Raw genomic sequence first — 17,267 nt, forward strand, 5'->3', positions numbered from 1 at the left:
GACTTTCTCCTGGAGGCAGCGTGACTTCAGGTAGGAGGTCCTGGTTGGAAGGCGAAGCCTAGTGTTTTTTTCAGTGCAGCTCAGAGTAGGGAATGAGTGCGACTTCCACGGCATGTTGGAACCTGCTAGAACCGTGCTCGTGAACCTGTGGTAGTGCTGGGGGAATCAAGCTGTCCCAAGAAAGAGTGTACTGTTTTGCCCCTCACTCGGCATACACAGTGTGAGTCCGAAGGCCTACCGGCCTGGATGTTGTTTAGTAGGGCCCGGGGAGCCTGGGGGTACTCCGTGTTCTTGCAGGGCATAGGGTTTCCAGGCGAGGCACCTAGGTGTCCCGAAAAGCGTACTGGCGTTCAAAGGCTGCAGAGGAGCGCCTGCGGCCTCATGGAAACTGCTGCACGCCTCCGCTTCTGCAGAGCAATTCAGGGCCTTACCTCGAGGCAAGTCTTCACGTTGAGTGTCCCGTGAGCGACACCGCATGGTAGGATGCTGACTTTCTCCTTGAGTAGAGAGACTTCAGGTAGGAGGTCCTCTAAGAATTCGAAGCAGAGTGTTTTCTCATGGCAGCTCTAACGGGGGCAATGTCGAAGACTACCAGGGCATGTTGGACTGCCTAGAAATGTGGTTCTGATGCTGTTCGAGTGCTCTAGAAATGTAGCTCTCCTGAAGTAACGTGCAGTGTGTTGCCCATCCCTCGGCAGACACGGAGGGCCTCCGAGGGACCTATGGGCCTCGATGTTGCTCAGTAGGCCCACAGGGGTGTGGAGGTACTCAGTGATCTTGGAACGAAAAGGATGCTCACCCGAGGGGCCTAGGAGTTCTCCAAGGCTACCTTCTTTCAAATAAAGCAGAACAGCGACTAAGAGCTCATGGAGAGAGCTGCATGCCTCCCGTTCTGCATGGCTACTCAGGGCCTTACCTCGAGGCAAGGACTCACGTTGAGATTCCCTTTAGCTCCAGAGCATGGCAAGATGAGCCCCACTCCGGCCATGGAAGCACCCTGTGTAGCCAGAGAAAGCTCATTTTCTTCCCAGACCCATGCCTACAGCGGCCAGAGGCCAGTCAACAGCAGAGCATTTCAGGGAGCTTCAAGGCAGCACGCGTGGAGCTTTGCAAATGGAAAAGCAAGGCTAGTACCATCGCGCCCCCATTTCCATGGGCACACGCAGCATACCTCCCTGTGGTTTCTGACAAGTCAAAAGAGACACAGAGCACACACTGGTTCCTTCCCTGAATCAACTTCTCGAGGCAGGGTGTTCTGCATCTAGTGAACGGCCTCAGCCAAGGCACGCCCTAGCTAGGCCTCTGGGCCCGTGCCTCTTCAGAAGCCTGCAGTGCTACAGGAAAAACTGTGCTTCAGTTGCAATAGGCAAGCACTCCGCCTTTCTCCGGGAGGCAGGGTGACTTCAGGTACGAGGTCCAGGATGGAAGGCGAAGCCGAGGGTTTCTCTCAGTGCAGCTCAGACTAGGGAAAGAGTGTGACTTCCACGGCATGTTGGACCTTGCTAGAACGGGGCTCGTGATCCTGTGCGAGTGCTGGGTAAATCAAGAAGTCCCAAGAAAGAGTGCAGTGTGTTGCCCATCCCTCGGCAGACACGGAGGGCCTCCGAGGGACCTATGGGCCTCGATGTTGCTCAGTAGGCCCACAGCGGTGTGGAGGTACTCAGTGATCTTGGAACGAAAATGATGCTCACCCGAGGGGCCTAGGAGTTCTCAAATGCTACCTTCTTTCAAATAAAGCAGAACAGCGACTAAGAGCTCACGGAGAGAGCTGCATGCCTCCCTTCCTGCATGGCTACTCAGGGCCTTACCTCGAGGCAAGGACTCACGTTGAGATTCCCTTTAGCTCCAGAGCATGGCAAGATGAGCCCCACCCCGGCCATGGAAGCACCCTGTGTAGCCAGAGAAAGCTCATTTCCTTCCCAGACCCATGCCTACAGCGGCCAGAGGCCTGACAACAGCAGAGCATTTCAGGGCGCTTCAAGGGAGCGTGAACGGGGCTTTGCAAATGAAAAAGCAAGGCTAGTACCGTCGCGCCCCCATTTCCATGGGCACACGCAGCATACCTCCCTGTGGTTTCTGAGCAGTCAAAAGAGACACAGAGCACACACTTCGTCCTTCCCCGAATCAGCTTCTCGAGGCAGGGTGTTCTGCATGTAGTGAACGGCCTCAACCAAGGCGCGCCCTAGCTAGGCCTCTGGGCCCGTGCCTCTTCAGAAGCCTGCAGTGCTACAGGAAAAACTGTGCTTTAGTGGCAATAGGAACGCAAGCCGACTTTCTCCTGGAGGCAGCGTGACTTCAGGTAGGAGGTCCTGGTTGGAAGGCGAAGCCTAGTGTTTTTTTCAGTGCAGCTCAGAGTAGGGAATGAGTGCGACTTCCACGGCATGTTGGAACCTGCTAGAACCTTGCTCGTGAACCTGTGGTAGTGCTGGGGGAATCAAGCTGTCCCAGGAAAGAGTGTACTGTTTTGCCCCTCACTCGGCATACACAGTGTGAGTCCGAAGGCCTACCGGCCTGGATGTTGTTTAGTAGGGCCCGGGGAGCCTGGGGGTACTCCGTGTTCTTGCAGGGCATAGGGTTTCCAGGCGAGGCACCTAGGTGTCCCGAAAAGCGTACTGGCGTTCAAAGGCTGCAGAGGAGCGCCTGCGGCCTCATGGAAACTGCTGCACGCCTCCGCTTCTGCAGAGCAATTCAGGGCCTTACCTCGAGGCAAGTCTTCACGTTGAGTGTCCCGTGAGCGACACCGCATGGTAGGATGCTGACTTTCTCCTTGAGTAGAGAGACTTCAGGTAGGAGGTCCTCTAAGAATTCGAAGCAGAGTGTTTTCTCATGGCAGCTCTAACGGGGGCAATGTCGAAGACTACCAGGGCATGTTGGACTGCCTAGAAATGTGGTTCTGATGCTGTTCGAGTGCTCTAGAAATGTAGCTCTCCTGAAGTAACGTGCAGTGTGTTGCCCATCCCTCGGCAGACACGGAGGGCCTCCGAGGGACCTATGGGCCTCGATGTTGCTCAGTAGGCCCACAGGGGTGTGGAGGTACTCAGTGATCTTGGAACGAAAAGGATGCTCACCCGAGGGGCCTAGGAGTTCTCCAAGGCTACCTTCTTTCAAATAAAGCAGAACAGCGACTAAGAGCTCATGGAGAGAGCTGCATGCCTCCCGTTCTGCATGGCTACTCAGGGCCTTACCTCGAGGCAAGGACTCACGTTGAGATTCCCTTTAGCTCCAGAGCATGGCAAGATGAGCCCCACTCCGGCCATGGAAGCACCCTGTGTAGCCAGAGAAAGCTCATTTTCTTCCCAGACCCATGCCTACAGCGGCCAGAGGCCAGTCAACAGCAGAGCATTTCAGGGAGCTTCAAGGCAGCACGCGTGGAGCTTTGCAAATGGAAAAGCAAGGCTAGTACCATCGCGCCCCCATTTCCATGGGCACACGCAGCATACCTCCCTGTGGTTTCTGACAAGTCAAAAGAGACACAGAGCACACACTGGTTCCTTCCCTGAATCAACTTCTCGAGGCAGGGTGTTCTGCATCTAGTGAACGGCCTCAGCCAAGGCACGCCCTAGCTAGGCCTCTGGGCCCGTGCCTCTTCAGAAGCCTGCAGTGCTACAGGAAAAACTGTGCTTCAGTTGCAATAGGCAAGCACTCCGCCTTTCTCCGGGAGGCAGGGTGACTTCAGGTACGAGGTCCAGGATGGAAGGCGAAGCCGAGGGTTTCTCTCAGTGCAGCTCAGACTAGGGAAAGAGTGTGACTTCCACGGCATGTTGGACCTTGCTAGAACGGGGCTCGTGATCCTGTGCGAGTGCTGGGTAAATCAAGAAGTCCCAAGAAAGAGTGCAGTGTGTTGCCCATCCCTCGGCAGACACGGAGGGCCTCCGAGGGACCTATGGGCCTCGATGTTGCTCAGTAGGCCCACAGCGGTGTGGAGGTACTCAGTGATCTTGGAACGAAAATGATGCTCACCCGAGGGGCCTAGGAGTTCTCAAATGCTACCTTCTTTCAAATAAAGCAGAACAGCGACTAAGAGCTCACGGAGAGAGCTGCATGCCTCCCTTCCTGCATGGCTACTCAGGGCCTTACCTCGAGGCAAGGACTCACGTTGAGATTCCCTTTAGCTCCAGAGCATGGCAAGATGAGCCCCACCCCGGCCATGGAAGCACCCTGTGTAGCCAGAGAAAGCTCATTTCCTTCCCAGACCCATGCCTACAGCGGCCAGAGGCCTGACAACAGCAGAGCATTTCAGGGCGCTTCAAGGGAGCGTGAACGGGGCTTTGCAAATGAAAAAGCAAGGCTAGCACCATCGCGCCCCCATTTCCATGGGCACACGCAACATACCTCCCTGTGGTTTCTGAGCAGTCAAAAGAGACACAGAGCACACACTTCGTCCTTCCCCGAATCAGCTTCTCGAGGCAGGGTGTTCTGCATGTAGTGAACGGCCTCAACCAAGGCGCGCCCTAGCTAGGCCTCTGGGCCCGTGCCTCTTCAGAAGCCTGCAGTGCTACAGGAAAAACTGTGCTTTAGTGGCAATAGGAACGCAAGCCGACTTTCTCCTGGAGGCAGCGTGACTTCAGGTAGGAGGTCCTGGTTGGAAGGCGAAGCCTAGTGTTTTTTTCAGTGCAGCTCAGAGTAGGGAATGAGTGCGACTTCCACGGCATGTTGGAACCTGCTAGAACCTTGCTCGTGAACCTGTGGTAGTGCTGGGGGAATCAAGCTGTCCCAGGAAAGAGTGTACTGTTTTGCCCCTCACTCGGCATACACAGTGTGAGTCCGAAGGCCTACCGGCCTGGATGTTGTTTAGTAGGGCCCGGGGAGCCTGGGGGTACTCCGTGTTCTTGCAGGGCATAGGGTTTCCAGGCGAGGCACCTAGGTGTCCCGAAAAGCGTACTGGCGTTCAAAGGCTGCAGAGGAGCGCCTGCGGCCTCATGGAAACTGCTGCACGCCTCCGCTTCTGCAGAGCAATTCAGGGCCTTACCTCGAGGCAAGTCTTCACGTTGAGTGTCCCGTGAGCGACACCGCATGGTAGGATGCTGACTTTCTCCTTGAGTAGAGAGACTTCAGGTAGGAGGTCCTCTAAGAATTCGAAGCAGAGTGTTTTCTCATGGCAGCTCTAACGGGGGCAATGTCGAAGACTACCAGGGCATGTTGGACTGCCTAGAAATGTGGTTCTGATGCTGTTCGAGTGCTCTAGAAATGTAGCTCTCCTGAAGTAACGTGCAGTGTGTTGCCCATCCCTCGGCAGACACGGAGGGCCTCCGAGGGACCTATGGGCCTCGATGTTGCTCAGTAGGCCCACAGGGGTGTGGAGGTACTCAGTGATCTTGGAACGAAAAGGATGCTCACCCGAGGGGCCTAGGAGTTCTCCAAGGCTACCTTCTTTCAAATAAAGCAGAACAGCGACTAAGAGCTCATGGAGAGAGCTGCATGCCTCCCGTTCTGCATGGCTACTCAGGGCCTTACCTCGAGGCAAGGACTCACGTTGAGATTCCCTTTAGCTCCAGAGCATGGCAAGATGAGCCCCACTCCGGCCATGGAAGCACCCTGTGTAGCCAGAGAAAGCTCATTTTCTTCCCAGACCCATGCCTACAGCGGCCAGAGGCCAGTCAACAGCAGAGCATTTCAGGGAGCTTCAAGGCAGCACGCGTGGAGCTTTGCAAATGGAAAAGCAAGGCTAGTACCATCGCGCCCCCATTTCCATGGGCACACGCAGCATACCTCCCTGTGGTTTCTGACAAGTCAAAAGAGACACAGAGCACACACTGGTTCCTTCCCTGAATCAACTTCTCGAGGCAGGGTGTTCTGCATCTAGTGAACGGCCTCAGCCAAGGCACGCCCTAGCTAGGCCTCTGGGCCCGTGCCTCTTCAGAAGCCTGCAGTGCTACAGGAAAAACTGTGCTTCAGTTGCAATAGGCAAGCACTCCGCCTTTCTCCGGGAGGCAGGGTGACTTCAGGTACGAGGTCCAGGATGGAAGGCGAAGCCGAGGGTTTCTCTCAGTGCAGCTCAGACTAGGGAAAGAGTGTGACTTCCACGGCATGTTGGACCTTGCTAGAACGGGGCTCGTGATCCTGTGCGAGTGCTGGGTAAATCAAGAAGTCCCAAGAAAGAGTGCAGTGTGTTGCCCATCCCTCGGCAGACACGGAGGGCCTCCGAGGGACCTATGGGCCTCGATGTTGCTCAGTAGGCCCACAGCGGTGTGGAGGTACTCAGTGATCTTGGAACGAAAATGATGCTCACCCGAGGGGCCTAGGAGTTCTCAAATGCTACCTTCTTTCAAATAAAGCAGAACAGCGACTAAGAGCTCACGGAGAGAGCTGCATGCCTCCCTTCCTGCATGGCTACTCAGGGCCTTACCTCGAGGCAAGGACTCACGTTGAGATTCCCTTTAGCTCCAGAGCATGGCAAGATGAGCCCCACCCCGGCCATGGAAGCACCCTGTGTAGCCAGAGAAAGCTCATTTCCTTCCCAGACCCATGCCTACAGCGGCCAGAGGCCTGACAACAGCAGAGCATTTCAGGGCGCTTCAAGGGAGCGTGAACGGGGCTTTGCAAATGAAAAAGCAAGGCTAGTACCGTCGCGCCCCCATTTCCATGGGCACACGCAGCATACCTCCCTGTGGTTTCTGAGCAGTCAAAAGAGACACAGAGCACACACTTCGTCCTTCCCCGAATCAGCTTCTCGAGGCAGGGTGTTCTGCATGTAGTGAACGGCCTCAACCAAGGCGCGCCCTAGCTAGGCCTCTGGGCCCGTGCCTCTTCAGAAGCCTGCAGGGCTACAGGAAAAACTGTGCTTTAGTGGCAATAGGAACGCAAGCCGACTTTCTCCTGGAGGCAGCGTGACTTCAGGTAGGAGGTCCTGGTTGGAAGGCGAAGCCTAGTGTTTTTTTCAGTGCAGCTCAGAGTAGGGAATGAGTGCGACTTCCACGGCATGTTGGAACCTGCTAGAACCGTGCTCGTGAACCTGTGGTAGTGCTGGGGGAATCAAGCTGTCCCAAGAAAGAGTGTACTGTTTTGCCCCTCACTCGGCATACACAGTGTGAGTCCGAAGGCCTACCGGCCTGGATGTTGTTTAGTAGGGCCCGGGGAGCCTGGGGGTACTCCGTGTTCTTGCAGGGCATAGGGTTTCCAGGCGAGGCACCTAGGTGTCCCGAAAAGCGTACTGGCGTTCAAAGGCTGCAGAGGAGCGCCTGCGGCCTCATGGAAACTGCTGCACGCCTCCGCTTCTGCAGAGCAATTCAGGGCCTTACCTCGAGGCAAGTCTTCACGTTGAGTGTCCCGTGAGCGACACCGCATGGTAGGATGCTGACTTTCTCCTTGAGTAGAGAGACTTCAGGTAGGAGGTCCTCTAAGAATTCGAAGCAGAGTGTTTTCTCATGGCAGCTCTAACGGGGGCAATGTCGAAGACTACCAGGGCATGTTGGACTGCCTAGAAATGTGGTTCTGATGCTGTTCGAGTGCTCTAGAAATGTAGCTCTCCTGAAGTAACGTGCAGTGTGTTGCCCATCCCTCGGCAGACACGGAGGGCCTCCGAGGGACCTATGGGCCTCGATGTTGCTCAGTAGGCCCACAGGGGTGTGGAGGTACTCAGTGATCTTGGAACGAAAAGGATGCTCACCCGAGGGGCCTAGGAGTTCTCCAAGGCTACCTTCTTTCAAATAAAGCAGAACAGCGACTAAGAGCTCATGGAGAGAGCTGCATGCCTCCCGTTCTGCATGGCTACTCAGGGCCTTACCTCGAGGCAAGGACTCACGTTGAGATTCCCTTTAGCTCCAGAGCATGGCAAGATGAGCCCCACTCCGGCCATGGAAGCACCCTGTGTAGCCAGAGAAAGCTCATTTTCTTCCCAGACCCATGCCTACAGCGGCCAGAGGCCAGTCAACAGCAGAGCATTTCAGGGAGCTTCAAGGCAGCACGCGTGGAGCTTTGCAAATGGAAAAGCAAGGCTAGTACCATCGCGCCCCCATTTCCATGGGCACACGCAGCATACCTCCCTGTGGTTTCTGACAAGTCAAAAGAGACACAGAGCACACACTGGTTCCTTCCCTGAATCAACTTCTCGAGGCAGGGTGTTCTGCATCTAGTGAACGGCCTCAGCCAAGGCACGCCCTAGCTAGGCCTCTGGGCCCGTGCCTCTTCAGAAGCCTGCAGTGCTACAGGAAAAACTGTGCTTCAGTTGCAATAGGCAAGCACTCCGCCTTTCTCCGGGAGGCAGGGTGACTTCAGGTACGAGGTCCAGGATGGAAGGCGAAGCCGAGGGTTTCTCTCAGTGCAGCTCAGACTAGGGAAAGAGTGTGACTTCCACGGCATGTTGGACCTTGCTAGAACGGGGCTCGTGATCCTGTGCGAGTGCTGGGTAAATCAAGAAGTCCCAAGAAAGAGTGCAGTGTGTTGCCCATCCCTCGGCAGACACGGAGGGCCTCCGAGGGACCTATGGGCCTCGATGTTGCTCAGTAGGCCCACAGCGGTGTGGAGGTACTCAGTGATCTTGGAACGAAAATGATGCTCACCCGAGGGGCCTAGGAGTTCTCAAATGCTACCTTCTTTCAAATAAAGCAGAACAGCGACTAAGAGCTCACGGAGAGAGCTGCATGCCTCCCTTCCTGCATGGCTACTCAGGGCCTTACCTCGAGGCAAGGACTCACGTTGAGATTCCCTTTAGCTCCAGAGCATGGCAAGATGAGCCCCACCCCGGCCATGGAAGCACCCTGTGTAGCCAGAGAAAGCTCATTTCCTTCCCAGACCCATGCCTACAGCGGCCAGAGGCCTGACAACAGCAGAGCATTTCAGGGCGCTTCAAGGGAGCGTGAACGGGGCTTTGCAAATGAAAAAGCAAGGCTAGTACCGTCGCGCCCCCATTTCCATGGGCACACGCAGCATACCTCCCTGTGGTTTCTGAGCAGTCAAAAGAGACACAGAGCACACACTTCGTCCTTCCCCGAATCAGCTTCTCGAGGCAGGGTGTTCTGCATGTAGTGAACGGCCTCAACCAAGGCGCGCCCTAGCTAGGCCTCTGGGCCCGTGCCTCTTCAGAAGCCTGCAGGGCTACAGGAAAAACTGTGCTTTAGTGGCAATAGGAACGCAAGCCGACTTTCTCCTGGAGGCAGCGTGACTTCAGGTAGGAGGTCCTGGTTGGAAGGCGAAGCCTAGTGTTTTTTTCAGTGCAGCTCAGAGTAGGGAATGAGTGCGACTTCCACGGCATGTTGGAACCTGCTAGAACCGTGCTCGTGAACCTGTGGTAGTGCTGGGGGAATCAAGCTGTCCCAAGAAAGAGTGTACTGTTTTGCCCCTCACTCGGCATACACAGTGTGAGTCCGAAGGCCTACCGGCCTGGATGTTGTTTAGTAGGGCCAGGGGAGCCTGGGGGTACTCCGTGTTCTTGCAGGGCATAGGGTTTCCAGGCGAGGCACCTAGGTGTCCCGAAAAGCGTACTGGCGTTCAAAGGCTGCAGAGGAGCGCCTGCGGCCTCATGGAAACTGCTGCACGCCTCCGCTTCTGCAGAGCAATTCAGGGCCTTACCTCGAGGCAAGTCTTCACGTTGAGTGTCCCGTGAGCGACACCGCATGGTAGGATGCTGACTTTCTCCTTGAGTAGAGAGACTTCAGGTAGGAGGTCCTCTAAGAATTCGAAGCAGAGTGTTTTCTCATGGCAGCTCTAACGGGGGCAATGTCGAAGACTACCAGGGCATGTTGGACTGCCTAGAAATGTGGTTCTGATGCTGTTCGAGTGCTCTAGAAATGTAGCTCTCCTGAAGTAACGTGCAGTGTGTTGCCCATCCCTCGGCAGACACGGAGGGCCTCCGAGGGACCTATGGGCCTCGATGTTGCTCAGTAGGCCCACAGGGGTGTGGAGGTACTCAGTGATCTTGGAACGAAAAGGATGCTCACCCGAGGGGCCTAGGAGTTCTCCAAGGCTACCTTCTTTCAAATAAAGCAGAACAGCGACTAAGAGCTCATGGAGAGAGCTGCATGCCTCCCGTTCTGCATGGCTACTCAGGGCCTTACCTCGAGGCAAGGACTCACGTTGAGATTCCCTTTAGCTCCAGAGCATGGCAAGATGAGCCCCACTCCGGCCATGGAAGCACCCTGTGTAGCCAGAGAAAGCTCATTTTCTTCCCAGACCCATGCCTACAGCGGCCAGAGGCCAGTCAACAGCAGAGCATTTCAGGGAGCTTCAAGGCAGCACGCGTGGAGCTTTGCAAATGGAAAAGCAAGGCTAGTACCATCGCGCCCCCATTTCCATGGGCACACGCAGCATACCTCCCTGTGGTTTCTGAGCAGTCAAAAGAGACACAGAGCACACACTGGTTCCTTCCCTGAATCAACTTCTCGAGGCAGGGTGTTCTGCATCTAGTGAACGGCCTCAGCCAAGGCACGCCCTAGCTAGGCCTCTGGGCCCGTGCCTCTTCAGAAGCCTGCAGTGCTACAGGAAAAACTGTGCTTCAGTTGCAATAGGCAAGCACTCCGCCTTTCTCCGGGAGGCAGGGTGACTTCAGGTACGAGGTCCAGGATGGAAGGCGAAGCCGAGGGTTTCTCTCAGTGCAGCTCAGACTAGGGAAAGAGTGTGACTTCCACGGCATGTTGGACCTTGCTAGAACGGGGCTCGTGATCCTGTGCGAGTGCTGGGTAAATCAAGAAGTCCCAAGAAAGAGTGCAGTGTGTTGCCCATCCCTCGGCAGACACGGAGGGCCTCCGAGGGACCTATGGGCCTCGATGTTGCTCAGTAGGCCCACAGCGGTGTGGAGGTACTCAGTGATCTTGGAACGAAAATGATGCTCACCCGAGGGGCCTAGGAGTTCTCAAATGTTACCTTCTTTCAAATAAAGCAGAACAGCGACTAAGAGCTCACGGAGAGAGCTGCATGCCTCCCTTCCTGCATGGCTACTCAGGGCCTTACCTCGAGGCAAGGACTCACGTTGAGATTCCCTTTAGCTCCAGAGCATGGCAAGATGAGCCCCACCCCGGCCATGGAAGCACCCTGTGTAGCCAGAGAAAGCTCATTTTCTTCCCAGACCCATGCCTACAGCGGCCAGAGGCCTGACAACAGCAGAGCATTTCAGGGCGCTTCAAGGGAGCGTGAACGGGGCTTTGCAAATGAAAAAGCAAGGCTAGTACCGTCGCGCCCCCATTTCCATGGGCACACGCAGCATACCTCCCTGTGGTTTCTGAGCAGTCAAAAGAGACACAGAGCACACACTTCATCCTTCCCCGAATCAGCTTCTCGAGGCAGGGTGTTCTGCATGTAGTGAACGGCCTCAACCAAGGCGCGCCCTAGCTAGGCCTCTGGGCCCGTGCCTCTTCAGAAGCCTGCAGTGCTACAGGAAAAACTGTGCTTTAGTGGCAATAGGAACGCAAGCCGACTTTCTCCTGGAGGCAGCGTGACTTCAGGTAGGAGGTCCTGGTTGGAAGGCGAAGCCTAGTGTTTTTTTCAGTGCAGCTCAGAGTAGGGAATGAGTGCGACTTCCACGGCATGTTGGAACCTGCTAGAACCGTGCTCGTGAACCTGTGGTAGTGCTGGGGGAATCAAGCTGTCCCAGGAAAGAGTGTACTGTTTTGCCCCTCACTCGGCATACACAGTGTGAGTCCGAAGGCCTACGGGCCTGGATGTTGTTTAGTAGGGCCCGGGGAGCCTGGGGGTACTCCGTGTTCTTGCAGGGCATAGGGTTTCCAGGCGAGGCACCTAGGTGTCCCGAAAAGCGTACTGGCGTTCAAAGGCTGCAGAGGAGCGCCTGCGGCCTCATGGAAACTGCTGCACGCCTCCGCTTCTGCAGAGCAATTCAGGGCCTTACCTCGAGGCAAGTCTTCACGTTGAGTGTCCCGTGAGCGACACCGCATGGTAGGATGCTGACTTTCTCCTTGAGTAGAGAGACTTCAGGTAGGAGGTCCTCTAAGAATTCGAAGCAGAGTGTTTTCTCATGGCAGCTCTAACGGGGGCAATGTCGAAGACTACCAGGGCATGTTGGACTGCCTAGAAATGTGGTTCTGATGCTGTTCGAGTGCTCTAGAAATGTAGCTCTCCTGAAGTAACGTGCAGTGTGTTGCCCATCCCTCGGCAGACACGGAGGGCCTCCGAGGGACCTATGGGCCTCGATGTTGCTCAGTAGGCCCACAGGGGTGTGGAGGTACTCAGTGATCTTGGAACGAAAAGGATGCTCACCCGAGGGGCCTAGGAGTTCTCCAAGGCTACCTTCTTTCAAATAAAGCAGAACAGCGACTAAGAGCTCATGGAGAGAGCTGCATGCCTCCCGTTCTGCATGGCTACTCAGGGCCTTACCTCGAGGCAAGGACTCACGTTGAGATTCCCTTTAGCTCCAGAGCATGGCAAGATGAGCCCCACTCCGGCCATGGAAGCACCCTGTGTAGCCAGAGAAAGCTCATTTTCTTCCCAGACCCATGCCTACAGCGGCCAGAGGCCAGTCAACAGCAGAGCATTTCAGGGAGCTTCAAGGCAGCACGCGTGGAGCTTTGCAAATGGAAAAGCAAGGCTAGTACCATCGCGCCCCCATTTCCATGGGCACACGCAGCATACCTCCCTGTGGTTTCTGACAAGTCAAAAGAGACACAGAGCACACACTGGTTCCTTCCCTGAATCAACTTCTCGAGGCAGGGTGTTCTGCATCTAGTGAACGGCCTCAGCCAAGGCACGCCCTAGCTAGGCCTCTGGGCCCGTGCCTCTTCAGAAGCCTGCAGTGCTACAGGAAAAACTGTGCTTCAGTTGCAATAGGCAAGCACTCCGCCTTTCTCCGGGAGGCAGGGTGACTTCAGGTACGAGGTCCAGGATGGAAGGCGAAGCCGAGGGTTTCTCTCAGTGCAGCTCAGACTAGGGAAAGAGTGTGACTTCCACGGCATGTTGGACCTTGCTAGAACGGGGCTCGTGATCCTGTGCGAGTGCTGGGTAAATCAAGAAGTCCCAAGAAAGAGTGCAGTGTGTTGCCCATCCCTCGGCAGACACGGAGGGCCTCCGAGGGACCTATGGGCCTCGATGTTGCTCAGTAGGCACACAGCGGTGTGGAGGTACTCAGTGATCTTGGAACGAAAATGATGCTCACCCGAGGGGCCTAGGAGTTCTCAAATGCTACCTTCTTTCAAATAAAGCAGAACAGCGACTAAGAGCTCACGGAGAGAGCTGCATGCCTCCCTTCCTGCATGGCTACTCAGGGCCTTACCTCGAGGCAAGGACTCACGTTGAGATTCCCTTTAGCTCCAGAGCATGGCAAGATGAGCCCCACCCCGGCCATGGAAGCACCCTGTGTAGCCAGAGAAAGCTCATTTCCTTCCCAGACCCATGCCTACAGCGGCCAGAGGCCTGACAACAGCAGAGCATTTCAGGGCGCTTCAAGGGAGCGTGAACGGGGCTTTGCAAATGAAAAAGCAAGGCTAGTACCGTCGCGCCCCCATTTCCATGGGCACACGCAGCATACCTCCCTGTGGTTTCTGAGCAGTCAAAAGAGACACAGAGCACACACTTCGTCCTTCCCCGAATCAGCTTCTCGAGGCAGGGTGTTCTGCATGTAGTGAACGGCCTCAACCAAGGCGCGCCCTAGCTAGGCCTCTGGGCCCGTGCCTCTTCAGAAGCCTGCAGGGCTACAGGAAAAACTGTGCTTTAGTGGCAATAGGAACGCAAGCCGACTTTCTCCTGGAGGCAGCGTGACTTCAGGTAGGAGGTCCTGGTTGGAAGGCGAAGCCTAGTGTTTTTTTCAGTGCAGCTCAGAGTAGGGAATGAGTGCGACTTCCACGGCATGTTGGAACCTGCTAGAACCGTGCTCGTGAACCTGTGGTAGTGCTGGGGGAATCAAGCTGTCCCAAGAAAGAGTGTACTGTTTTGCCCCTCACTCGGCATACACAGTGTGAGTCCGAAGGCCTACCGGCCTGGATGTTGTTTAGTAGGGCCCGGGGAGCCTGGGGGTACTCCGTGTTCTTGCAGGGCATAGGGTTTCCAGGCGAGGCACCTAGGTGTCCCGAAAAGCGTACTGGCGTTCAAAGGCTGCAGAGGAGCGCCTGCGGCCTCATGGAAACTGCTGCACGCCTCCGCTTCTGCAGAGCAATTCAGGGCCTTACCTCGAGGCAAGTCTTCACGTTGAGTGTCCCGTGAGCGACACCGCATGGTAGGATGCTGACTTTCTCCTTGAGTAGAGAGACTTCAGGTAGGAGGTCCTCTAAGAATTCGAAGCAGAGTGTTTTCTCATGGCAGCTCTAACGGGGGCAATGTCGAAGACTACCAGGGCATGTTGGACTGCCTAGAAATGTGGTTCTGATGCTGTTCGAGTGCTCTAGAAATGTAGCTCTCCTGAAGTAACGTGCAGTGTGTTGCCCATCCCTCGGCAGACACGGAGGGCCTCCGAGGGACCTATGGGCCTCGATGTTGCTCAGTAGGCCCACAGCTGTGTGGAGGTACTCAGTGATCTTGGAACGAAAAGGATGCTCACCCGAGGGGCCTAGGAGTTCTCCAAGGCTACCTTCTTTCAAATAAAGCAGAACAGCGACTAAGAGCTCATGGAGAGAGCTGCATGCCTCCCGTTCTGCATGGCTACTCAGGGCCTTACCTCGAGGCAAGGACTCACGTTGAGATTCCCTTTAGCTCCAGAGCATGGCAAGATGAGCCCCACTCCGGCCATGGAAGCACCCTGTGTAGCCAGAGAAAGCTCATTTTCTTCCCAGACCCATGCCTACAGCGGCCAGAGGCCAGTCAACAGCAGAGCATTTCAGGGAGCTTCAAGGCAGCACGCGTGGAGCTTTGCAAATGGAAAAGCAAGGCTAGTACCATCGCGCCCCCATTTCCATGGGCACACGCAGCATACCTCCCTGTGGTTTCTGACAAGTCAAAAGAGACACAGAGCACACACTGGTTCCTTCCCTGAATCAACTTCTCGAGGCAGGGTGTTCTGCATCTAGTGAACGGCCTCAGCCAAGGCACGCCCTAGCTAGGCCTCTGGGCCCGTGCCTCTTCAGAAGCCTGCAGTGCTACAGGAAAAACTGTGCTTCAGTTGCAATAGGCAAGCACTCCGCCTTTCTCCGGGAGGCAGGGTGACTTCAGGTACGAGGTCCAGGATGGAAGGCGAAGCCGAGGGTTTCTCTCAGTGCAGCTCAGACTAGGGAAAGAGTGTGACTTCCACGGCATGTTGGACCTTGCTAGAACGGGGCTCGTGATCCTGTGCGAGTGCTGGGTAAATCAAGAAGTCCCAAGAAAGAGTGCAGTGTGTTGCCCATCCCTCGGCAGACACGGAGGGCCTCCGAGGGACCTATGGGCCTCGATGTTGCTCAGTAGGCCCACAGCGGTGTGGAGGTACTCAGTGATCTTGGAACGAAAATGATGCTCACCCGAGGGGCCTAGGAGTTCTCAAATGCTACCTTCTTTCAAATAAAGCAGAACAGCGACTAAGAGCTCACGGAGAGAGCTGCATGCCTCCCTTCCTGCATGGCTACTCAGGGCCTTACCTCGAGGCAAGGACTCACGTTGAGATTCCCTTTAGCTCCAGAGCATGGCAAGATGAGCCCCACCCCGGCCATGGAAGCACCCTGTGTAGCCAGAGAAAGCTCATTTTCTTCCCAGACCCATGCCTACAGCGGCCAGAGGCCTGACAACAGCAGAGCATTTCAGGGCGCTTCAAGGGAGCGTGAACGGGGCTTTGCAAATGAAAAAGCAAGGCTAGTACCGTCGCGCCCCCATTTCCATGGGCACACGCAGCATACCTCCCTGTGGTTTCTGAGCAGTCAAAAGAGACACAGAGCACACACTTCGTCCTTCCCCGAATCAGCTTCTCGAGGCAGGGTGTTCTGCATGTAGTGAACGGCCTCAACCAAGGCGCGCCCTAGCTAGGCCTCTGGGCCCGTGCCTCTTCAGAAGCCTGCAGGGCTACAGGAAAAACTGTGCTTTAGTGGCAATAGGAACGCAAGCCGACTTTCTCCTGGAGGCAGCGTGACTTCAGGTAGGAGGTCCTGGTTGGAAGGCGAAGCCTAGTGTTTTTTTCAGTGCAGCTCAGAGTAGGGAATGAGTGCGACTTCCACGGCATGTTGGAACCTGCTAGAACCGTGCTCGTGAACCTGTGGTAGTGCTGGGGGAATCAAGCTGTCCCAAGAAAGAGTGTACTGTTTTGCCCCTCACTCGGCATACACAGTGTGAGTCCGAAGGCCTACGGGCCTGGATGTTGTTTAGTAGGGCCCGGGGAGCCTGGGGGTACTCCGTGTTCTTGCAGGGCATAGGGTTTCCAGGCGAGGCACCTAGGTGTCCCGAAAAGCGTACTGGCGTTCAAAGGCTGCAGAGGAGCGCCTGCGGCCTCATGGAAACTGCTGCACGCCTCCGCTTCTGCAGAGCAATTCAGGGCCTTACCTCGAGGCAAGTCTTCACGTTGAGTGTCCCGTGAGCGACACCGCATGGTAGGATGCTGACTTTCTCCTTGAGTAGAGAGACTTCAGGTAGGAGGTCCTCTAAGAATTCGAAGCAGAGTGTTTTCTCATGGCAGCTCTAACGGGGGCAATGTCGAAGACTACCAGGGCATGTTGGACTGCCTAGAAATGTGGTTCTGATGCTGTTCGAGTGCTCTAGAAATGTAGCTCTCCTGAAGTAACGTGCAGTGTGTTGCCCATCCCTCGGCAGACACGGAGGGCCTCCGAGGGACCTATGGGCCTCGATGTTGCTCAGTAGGCCCACAGGGGTGTGGAGGTACTCAGTGATCTTGGAACGAAAAGGATGCTCACCCGAGGGGCCTAGGAGTTCTCCAAGGCTACCTTCTTTCAAATAAAGCAGAACAGCGACTAAGAGCTCATGGAGAGAGCTGCATGCCTCCCGTTCTGCATGGCTACTCAGGGCCTTACCTCGAGGCAAGGACTCACGTTGAGATTCCCTTTAGCTCCAGAGCATGGCAAGATGAGCCCCACTCCGGCCATGGAAGCACCCTGTGTAGCCAGAGAAAGCTCATTTTCTTCCCAGACCCATGCCTACAGCGGCCAGAGGCCAGTCAACAGCAGAGCATTTCAGGGAGCTTCAAGGCAGCACGCGTGGAGCTTTGCAAATGGAAAAGCAAGGCTAGTACCATCGCGCCCCCATTTCCATGGGCACACGCAGCATACCTCCCTGTGGTTTCTGACAAGTCAAAAGAGACACAGAGCACACACTGGTTCCTTCCCTGAATCAACTTCTCGAGGCAGGGTGTTCTGCATCTAGTGAACGGCCTCAGCCAAGGCACGCCCTAGCTAGGCCTCTGGGCCCGTGCCTCTTCAGAAGCCTGCAGTGCTACAGGAAAAACTGTGCTTCAGTTGCAATAGGCAAGCACTCCGCCTTTC

This window comes from Eubalaena glacialis, chromosome 12 (genome assembly GCF_028564815.1).
Source record: "Eubalaena glacialis isolate mEubGla1 chromosome 12, mEubGla1.1.hap2.+ XY, whole genome shotgun sequence".
NCBI lineage: Eukaryota > Metazoa > Chordata > Mammalia > Artiodactyla > Balaenidae > Eubalaena > Eubalaena glacialis.